This window comes from Sciurus carolinensis, chromosome 8 (assembly GCF_902686445.1).
Source record: "Sciurus carolinensis chromosome 8, mSciCar1.2, whole genome shotgun sequence".
Classification (NCBI taxonomy): Eukaryota; Metazoa; Chordata; class Mammalia; order Rodentia; family Sciuridae; genus Sciurus; species Sciurus carolinensis.
Window position 1 is genome coordinate 136,300,219 of NC_062220.1, and position 8,155 is coordinate 136,308,373.

General features: G+C 46.7%; 1 long non-coding RNA gene across 2 annotated transcripts; it reads left to right on the forward strand.

The window, feature by feature from the left end:
• The first annotated feature begins 372 nt into the window (after positions 1-372).
• Positions 373-3,000, forward strand: LOC124991814 (uncharacterized). 2 transcript variants are annotated; one of them, XR_007109948.1, is made up of 4 exons: positions 373-1,227; positions 1,399-1,553; positions 1,706-1,821; positions 2,580-3,000. It is a non-coding gene; the product is annotated as an uncharacterized LOC124991814 (long non-coding RNA). The 2 variants fall into 2 exon arrangements; XR_007109947.1 differs by having other exon boundaries at positions 373-1,553.
• Positions 3,001-8,155: the final 5,155 nt, after the last annotated feature.

The following is an 8,155-nucleotide window of genomic DNA, read 5'->3' on the forward strand; positions in this document are numbered from 1 at the left end:
AGGCACTTGGGGGCTGATTTTGGGTAGTCAACGATACCATCCAGAGACCCAGAGAAGGACGAAAGCACTCAAGTCGAGGAACTGTTTGGTGGTGGCGGGGTTGGACAACTTTCGAGAACCTTCTTGGAACTAGAAGGGAACCACAGAACTTGGTGTGGGTGTATTTTGACCTGTCACCCTTGAGCACAGAGTGAGCCTATGAAGTTCTAGCATTTTCCAAATCCTTTCAGGCATCAGGGAAAAAAAAAAAAATCTGGTGAATTCTTTGGTTAGTGGTGTCATGACAACCCCTTCACAGACTTGCTGGCAATGAAAGATATTTTGGTTCTTTTCAAACATTTTACCTGAAGTGTCTGCTGAAGAGAAATCATAACCATGGAAATGTCCGTGGTAGAGGTGCGTTTGAGCACGTGAGTGACATCGCTAGAAGCCGGGGAGGTGACTGACAGATGGCGATGATGGCTGGATACTGGATGAAGTTGAGATCTACCATGAACACAGAATCGCAGGATCTGAATTGAACCAACAAGGACTTTCCATTGACCACTTCCCCACGTGAGGCCCGGGAGGGAGTTCTGCTTTAGATGCCAAAATGCTATAACGTCTGGGATCTCCGACGTTTCAGAATCACGGCTGCAGAGGATCTGAAATTGGAATCGTCCTCCAGATCGGGGTGGTGGGGGCTGGATTTGGCTACCACAACTGTGGAGAAAGGGGAAGAAAAGGAAGTTTTCATTTTCCTGTAGGCTTCAAGGTCTTCATAACATAGCTTCCAAGTGCAGTAAAAACCTCAATGAACTGGATCCCGGCCAACGAGAGCCAAAGAGGCAAATAACCAGGAAATCAGTGGCTATCAGGAATGTATTAACAACAGAAATAACAAAACTTCTTGATGACACATCCTGGAGCCGATATAAACCTGTTCTTTGTCTCGTTTGCATTTCTTGTGGCTCTAAATTTATGCATTACAGAGAAATTTCTTTTCGTTTGCTCACGGTGCTGTTTTAGAACTATGAAATCCGAGGGAGTCTAACCCAAGCCCTTATTCAAGAAATGAATTTGCTTCAACACAGAAATGATAATTGCTGATGATAGGTCCTTTGTTGGAACCAGAAGCCGTGCTTGGTGCTTAACATATATCATCGTCTTGCTTCATCTTCACGAACATCCGTGAGCAAGGGCTGTTAGCATCCTACTTTACAGATGAGGAAACCAAGTCTCAGAGAGGTTAGGTTATTTGCCCAAGATCACAGAGCCTGAAAGATGCAAAACTAGAGTTCCAAGTTGGAGGAGAGGATATTGAAGCATGGTTTTTAAGCCTATATTTCAAGCAAGAAAGAGTTCTCTGTTCACGAGGACTTGCCACTGAACCAAATTTCTCTTGTCCTTTACTTAAAGCAATGTCCCAGGGAAGAGAGAGGTTCGAGACACTGAACGGTGTAAGTGCAGATTCACTGTCCTGAAGAGATGTCATTTAGGTGGAGCCTGGAGAAATGTGAGGTTCTGTATACCAGTGAGTTTGCTCCTCGGGTCTCGCAGAGCAGAAGAACGTGGTAAGTGCCAGGTAGGTCCAAGCAAGCCAAGGGTAAAGTGGAGGTTTCTCCCAGGGCTTGGACTTGGGAGGGAAAGACTCTCTCAATCTTTAAGGCCCTCTGCCATTCTGCCACTGTCACTTGGCTCTCGTTCTTTGGCGATGGTGGGACAGGAGTACAACTGGAGACCACAGCCAAGCTCAGAGAGCCCTCCTGTCCAGGAATTCCTGCCTACCACCTTTTCTTCTCACCCGACCTTCACCGTGGCTTTGAAGTCTCATTCTAGGAGGTACGTTTGGGAGCCAAATGTGCTGGTGAAGGCTCTGGGGCAAAGTTAGCTTACTTGGGGAACTGGCAACAGAGCATGACTCTGTAGGGACAAGTCAATTCCTTGTTGGGACAATGGCTGGGGAGATTTGGTCTTCTGTGGCCTGGCGGTGGGCGAATGGGTGGACCATGACCACCTCCATCTTTGCAGTCTGCCCTCAGCCGCCCAACTGAGTTGGTGTGGGGGGCGTGGCTTCTTTCTGCTGGACGTGAGCTCCTTCCTCCACTGCTCCCTACACACAGGCGTCTCCCGGGGCCTGTGAGATGCGGGGCCAGGTGTGGTGGAGAGGATGAGCAGCCAGGGGCGCTGGTAACGGAGCCAGAAGCGCTGGGGCTGGGGCTGGGGCTGGGGCTGGGCTACTACTGCACAGAGAGAGGCCCTGAATTCAGTCCTTCCTGGGAGGTGCCGGGAGGAAGCAGGAAAGGCCTCGTGGAGGGGGTAACAGTCCAGCCCATGCTGGGTAGAGTTCTCCAGGTGAAGAAAACGTGGGAAAACAGGATGTTTAGGTAGAGAGGGGAGAACATGCAGTGGGCAGTGAGATCCTGGAAACAGCAGAGAAGCCAGCCGCAGTGACAAAGGACTCTGTGAGCCACACGGAGGTGTCCACTCATTATTACCCAGTTGGCAGTGCGGAGCCAGCGGAGGATTTAGGGCAAGGGGTTGACTCAAGCAACTCCAGTGCTGGTGCAATAGGTTTGGAGCATCACGTTTTCTTACAGAGCATGATCTCTCCAAAGTACAGATGCCATCTCCACCAACAGCTGCTGCCATCCGGGACTCTGAGATGCAAACACGGACGACAGAGAAAATGAAGAGCTTCGGGTCAGAGCCGAGTTGGAACCATCAAACCAAAGCAGTGTAGGAGGGCCAGGATGCCCATCCAGATGCCGCCCAGAGAAGGAAGAAATAAAACAAACCCAATGAAACTCTAGCTCAGGGACTGCTCTCCCTTCTATTTTTGGGATGGGGAAGCTAGATGCAGGGAGAAATGATTCTTGGCAGTTTGCAGAGAGCAGCCTACATTGGCGAAAGAAACGCTTTTAAAGAGAGATTATTTTTATTCCACCTCCCAAAGTGGATCTGACCCAGCAAACCTCTTTTTCACAAAGGGAAAACATCTTGCATGTTGTGGCTGCGTTCTCGTCGTCAGGCTGTCCTTCCCCAGTGGAAATAATTGGGGGAGAAAGAACTGGGAGCAGGGGCTTTGATGTTTGGGGGAGGAGGGGACCTTTTCAGCAAATGTCCGTGGCAGACGCAGCGATTGAGAGAGGCACATCCGTTTTGGAAAATGCCTGCTAATTAAATGAATGTTTTCAACTAGAAAGCATGTCTGAGCCGTTAAGATACATCCCCGACCAAGTTGGAAGGAATGCTTCAGATGTTGGCCTGAAATGGACGGTGCTGGGACCTTTTCATATCCCTTGGCCTCCTCTAGCCTCAGATATTACCTCTAATTCATTCATTCGTTCATTCAAACATGCCTGTGCTGGGTGCTGGGTGTTGAGTGTTTAGTATGCACCTGGTCATCCAGTTCCCTGCTTTTGTGGGAACTGATGTCCTAGAAGACAAGACAGATCTTTATGAAGGGTTCTTTTGTGTCAAACATTTCTTCTCAGTAAACATGAATCAAGAAGCAATAAACTGGGTCTTTAAAGACTGACATACCTGGATCCTAGTCCAGTCTTTCCTGTGTATTAGCTGTGTGACCTCAAACAATTGCTTCACTTCTTACAGCCTGTCTCCCTATAGGTACTGGTCATAAAACAGTACCTATCTTTTAGGCTGAGGATGAGTATTAAATGAGATAGTGTTCAGTCCACACCATGAACTTGGCACGTGCAGCTTATGTTTATTATTAAGGATGAGAGTCTCAAAATAGCTTTAGAAGGTAAGTTCATGCTCCTTGTTAAAAAAAAAAAAATCCATCAGATTCTTCCCTGAGATAAATAGCAGAGATCCCTACCAGGCCAGTTCCACCTACGTAGTAGGAAACTCTGCAAGTGACTTCCAGCTCTACCGAACTTGAGTAGGAAGAGAGGATCTATTGACTCATCAGGCTGAAAAGTCCAGGGTAGAGCTGTCTTCACACAGAGTTGGGTCCCAAGCTTCAAACCAGACCATCAGCCTCTGGTTCTCACTTCTCAGCTCCTCTTCTTGTGCGTGGGATGATCCTTAGCCTCTTGCTAGATGGTCCCCAGCACCTCCAGACTTACCTCTTCTGAGGAAGGACAGCTATTTGTTCAGAGTTCCAGGCGAGGCTTGGGATTGACTCTTATTGGCTGACCTGGGCCACGTGCTCAATCTGAATAGCTTTGGGGGGTTAACCTTCTCTCATTGGTTAGCCTGGGCCACGTGCTCAATCTGAATAGCTTGGGGGGGAGTGCCCTTCTCTTATTGGCTGACCTGGGCCACGTGCTCAATTCAAATAGCTTTCGGGAGGAGTGCCCTTCTCTTATTGGCTAGCCTGGGCCACGTGCTCAATCTGAATTGCTTGGGGGTATGCCCTCCTCTTATTGGCTGGCCTGGGCCACGTGCTCGATCTGAACAGCTTGTGAGAAGACCTACCCTTATTGACTACATTCCCTTCTCTGAGCTGTGGAGGGGACGTAGAGTCAACTCCAGCTGAATCACCTGCACTGAGGCTCAGAGAGGAGGACCTAGGTTCGATTGCTTAAAGACGGAATCCCAGATTGCCAAGGCCAAAAGATGTTGACCTGACTCTACCCAGAGGGCGTTACCGTTGTAGAGTAACTTCCTTTTCCTTCGTGGGTGTGTCTGTGTGTCTGTCTACTGTGTGTGTGTGTTCATCTATAGTTATTTATGGTATGTGAATATGCATTTTCCCCCAAAGTGGGAAACTTGCTTTGTTCACTTAATAAATATGTAACTATTATCATGGTACCTCAGTACAAAAACTTTTATTTTAAATAAGAATTTTAAAACTCAAAGGATCTTAGAACTTATTTACAGACGGGGAGACTGGGGCCCCAAGTTCAGAGGGTCTTGCTCAAGGTCACATAGTAATGGCTCCTCTGACCCTTGAGCCAGGTTGCTTCCCCTGTCTTTCAGCTCTTTTCCAGTGACTTCAGTGAGCTCTGGGAGACAGGGGTTCAGAGAGTCATGCATGTAAAATATAGAGGGCGAGGTGAGGAAAGCTAGATTTTTCTTTTGAAGAGAGCGGTTTTTATTTTGTTTTGTTTTATATCTGTGTCTGGCCTTAGCTGACTATTACTGTGTACAGAGAGCTGAATCTGACTTGCGTTCTGGGAATGAAAGTGTTGGACAAGATATTCCTTGATGACCATGAAACTAAATAACTAAATGACAATTACTGGTAAGATCTGCTTTAAGAAGAACATCCCGATCTCTCTATGATAGATACACACACACACACACACACACACACACACACATATACACACGTGCATATATACACATATACATATCTATATCTAAACTGGGTGGGGATGGGGTCTCAGGCACACAGAAAGCTCTAATTTCCTTGACAAGAGTTCAGCGCCCTGATTTTTATTCATGGAAGAGTTCATTAGATCTGTCAGTCCAATGCCATTAGCCCTAGGTGGCTCTTTAAAATTAGATGAAAGAAAATTAAAAGCTCAGTTTCTCTGTTCTACTAGCCCCATTCTGAGTCAGGAGCCACATGTGGCTAGGGTGGCCACTGCATGCTTCTATGGTGGCAGAAGGCCCTGTGGGCTCTGCCTGCTGCTTATCCCGAAGGGGCTTATGGTGAATGGGGATTCCTGGGCTCCCCAGCAAGCAGAGTACGGGAGGGTGTGGGCGTGGGCTGGGAATCGCTGTTAAAAAAAATCTCCTTGGTGATTTGGATGCACATTTAAGCTGGAGAAGGACAAAGATAGAGAAGCACAAAGATAGAGATTGGGGGTACCAAGCGGGAGGTTGAGAATGGATGTTTGATAGGGCTCACTGCCCATGGATGAGCAGTGACATTCACAAACAGGACCCCTCCCCCAGTGTTCACTTTCTGCAGTGTCAGTTATCCCTGGTCAAAAAGAAGAAGAAAGAGTACAGCAGGAGAGAGAGCGAGAGCGAGAGAAAGAGAGAGAGAGAGAGAGATCATGTTTGCATGACTTTTATTTTGGTATGCTGTTATAATTGTTTCATTAGTAGTCATTGTAAATCTCTTACTTTCCTAATTTATAAATTAAATTTTGTCCTGGGTAGGCATGCATAGGAACAAGTATAGAATTAGAGGATTTGTTACCATCTGATTTTAGGCATCCACTAGGGTCTTGGGATGTGTCCCCTGTGGATGAAGAAGAGGTGCTACTGTATTCAGTTAATCACCAATGTCGTGAGTGAATGGTATTTGGTTCCCTTGGTCCCTAATTTTGAGTGTTCACATCTTTGTGATCCTCTCCTCTTGATGCACGTGGGACCTGCCACCTTGTTCTAGCCAATAGAATATCTGGAAGGTGAAGTCTCTCTCTTGTGACGATGCTGTTCTACCAAGACTCTGTTAGCAGACTTACTCTAGAGATGGCTCCAAGGACCTGATAGCAAGGGTGATAGCTTTCTCCACAAAGCAAAGTATGCTCATGATGAGCATCTCAGCAGAGAAACATAAACTATATAAAAGGGCCAAATGGAAAATTCACTAGTGAAAAGTGCAAAATTTGAGCTAAATGAGCATAGAGACAAATTGAAGGTCACCGTGAGGTTGCTGAGTCCCACTGAGACAGGGTGGGGACGTAAAAGTGCATCAACTCTGAGTTGAACCCACCATCTCTACTGGAAGAATCAGAAAAATATGTCTATGGGCTGAGGTCAGAATTTGCCCTTTGCACTGAAATCGAACAGACTGGGGGCCAAAAGACAGTGTTTGAAGAAAGAATAATATTCAGACTCATTCATCCGCAATGGCTTATATTATTTTATTCTCGTAACAAAACTGGGAGATTAAGTACTCTTACATCCTCTTTTTATGTAAGAAGTGGGAGACCCAGAAAAGTTAAGCAACCCATCCAAAACAACACATCCTGTGTTAAATTTTATGTTTCTGAGCAATAAAGTATCGAAAGCTTGGAAGCTTAAAAGAGCATGCATTTATTGTCCCACGGCTTTTGCTTATCAGGTGTGGGGATGGCTTAGCTGGGTCCTCTGCTTGGGGTTTCACTAAAGATATCAGCCAGGCTTCAAAGCTGAGGGCTCCAGGTGTAGAAGATTCCCTGGGCTCTCAGAGGCCACTGCAGTCCCTAGGAGCGCATGATACTACATCTGGGGACCTTGAAGCAAGCTTCTCCTGTTCCTCTTTCTTCTTGAGCTTGGGTAGAACATCCTCAGTGTTTTCCCCCGTTGAGGAACTTTGGAGTGTATCTTCGCGATTGAGACAGTTCTGTTGTAGAGGCTGAGGTTTGCTCCGTTCTTCCAAAGCACATTGGGGTCTCTGAGTAGCCGGGTCACTCAGTGAGGTTCCATCTGCAATTTCTGCCTCACTAGGGGTTGGAAGCAGCCCAACTCTATTTCAGTTTTTTTCAGCCTTAGTTGCAAACTACTCTGAATCTTCTCTGTGCGTGTTTGGTTCAGGGGTCACCCAGCATTTGGAGAAGACATTATACATAGAATTTGGGGCTTTGCTTCTCTGGTTTCTCTTTTTGAGGATTCCTCCCTCACTTACTGGTGGCCATGGCTTCCTTAAACTCTGTCCTCTGGTTTCAGGAAAAGGTGAGTTTTCTACCAGCGCCTCAGCCATTTCATATCATGATAAACACGGGGCTCAATCTCAGTGGAACTGTGACAATATGGAACTCATCGTGTCATTATTCCCTTCTTCCAAGTTTCATCTCCATTCCCAAAATGCCCCTAGCTTTGTTCACTTTTTATTGCCTCAGGGAGGTTTTTTATTTTGTCCAGCGTTGAGAGTTGTCTCTAGGAGAGAGCTTACTCCTCCATGCGATAAGTAAAACTCTTTATCCAAGGTCTTTAGAAGTTTGGACCCTATGATCTGTGCCCTGGCTTATGTCCTAATGACTACAGCTCAGACCCAAGGTCTACTTTCCCCAGTAGCAGGCACCTGGGGCTCGACCCTTATTTTCTTTTATTCTTACATCCCTCCATCTATTACCTACCCATCCACCTGTCCATCCATTGATCCATGTGTCCATGCATGTATCCATCCATCCACTAACCTTTTCATCCATCCATTCATCCATGCATCTATCCATCCACACATCCATCCATCCATCCACCCACTAACCCATCCATCCATCCACCAACCCACCCACCAATCACTCCACCAATCCATCCATCCATCCTT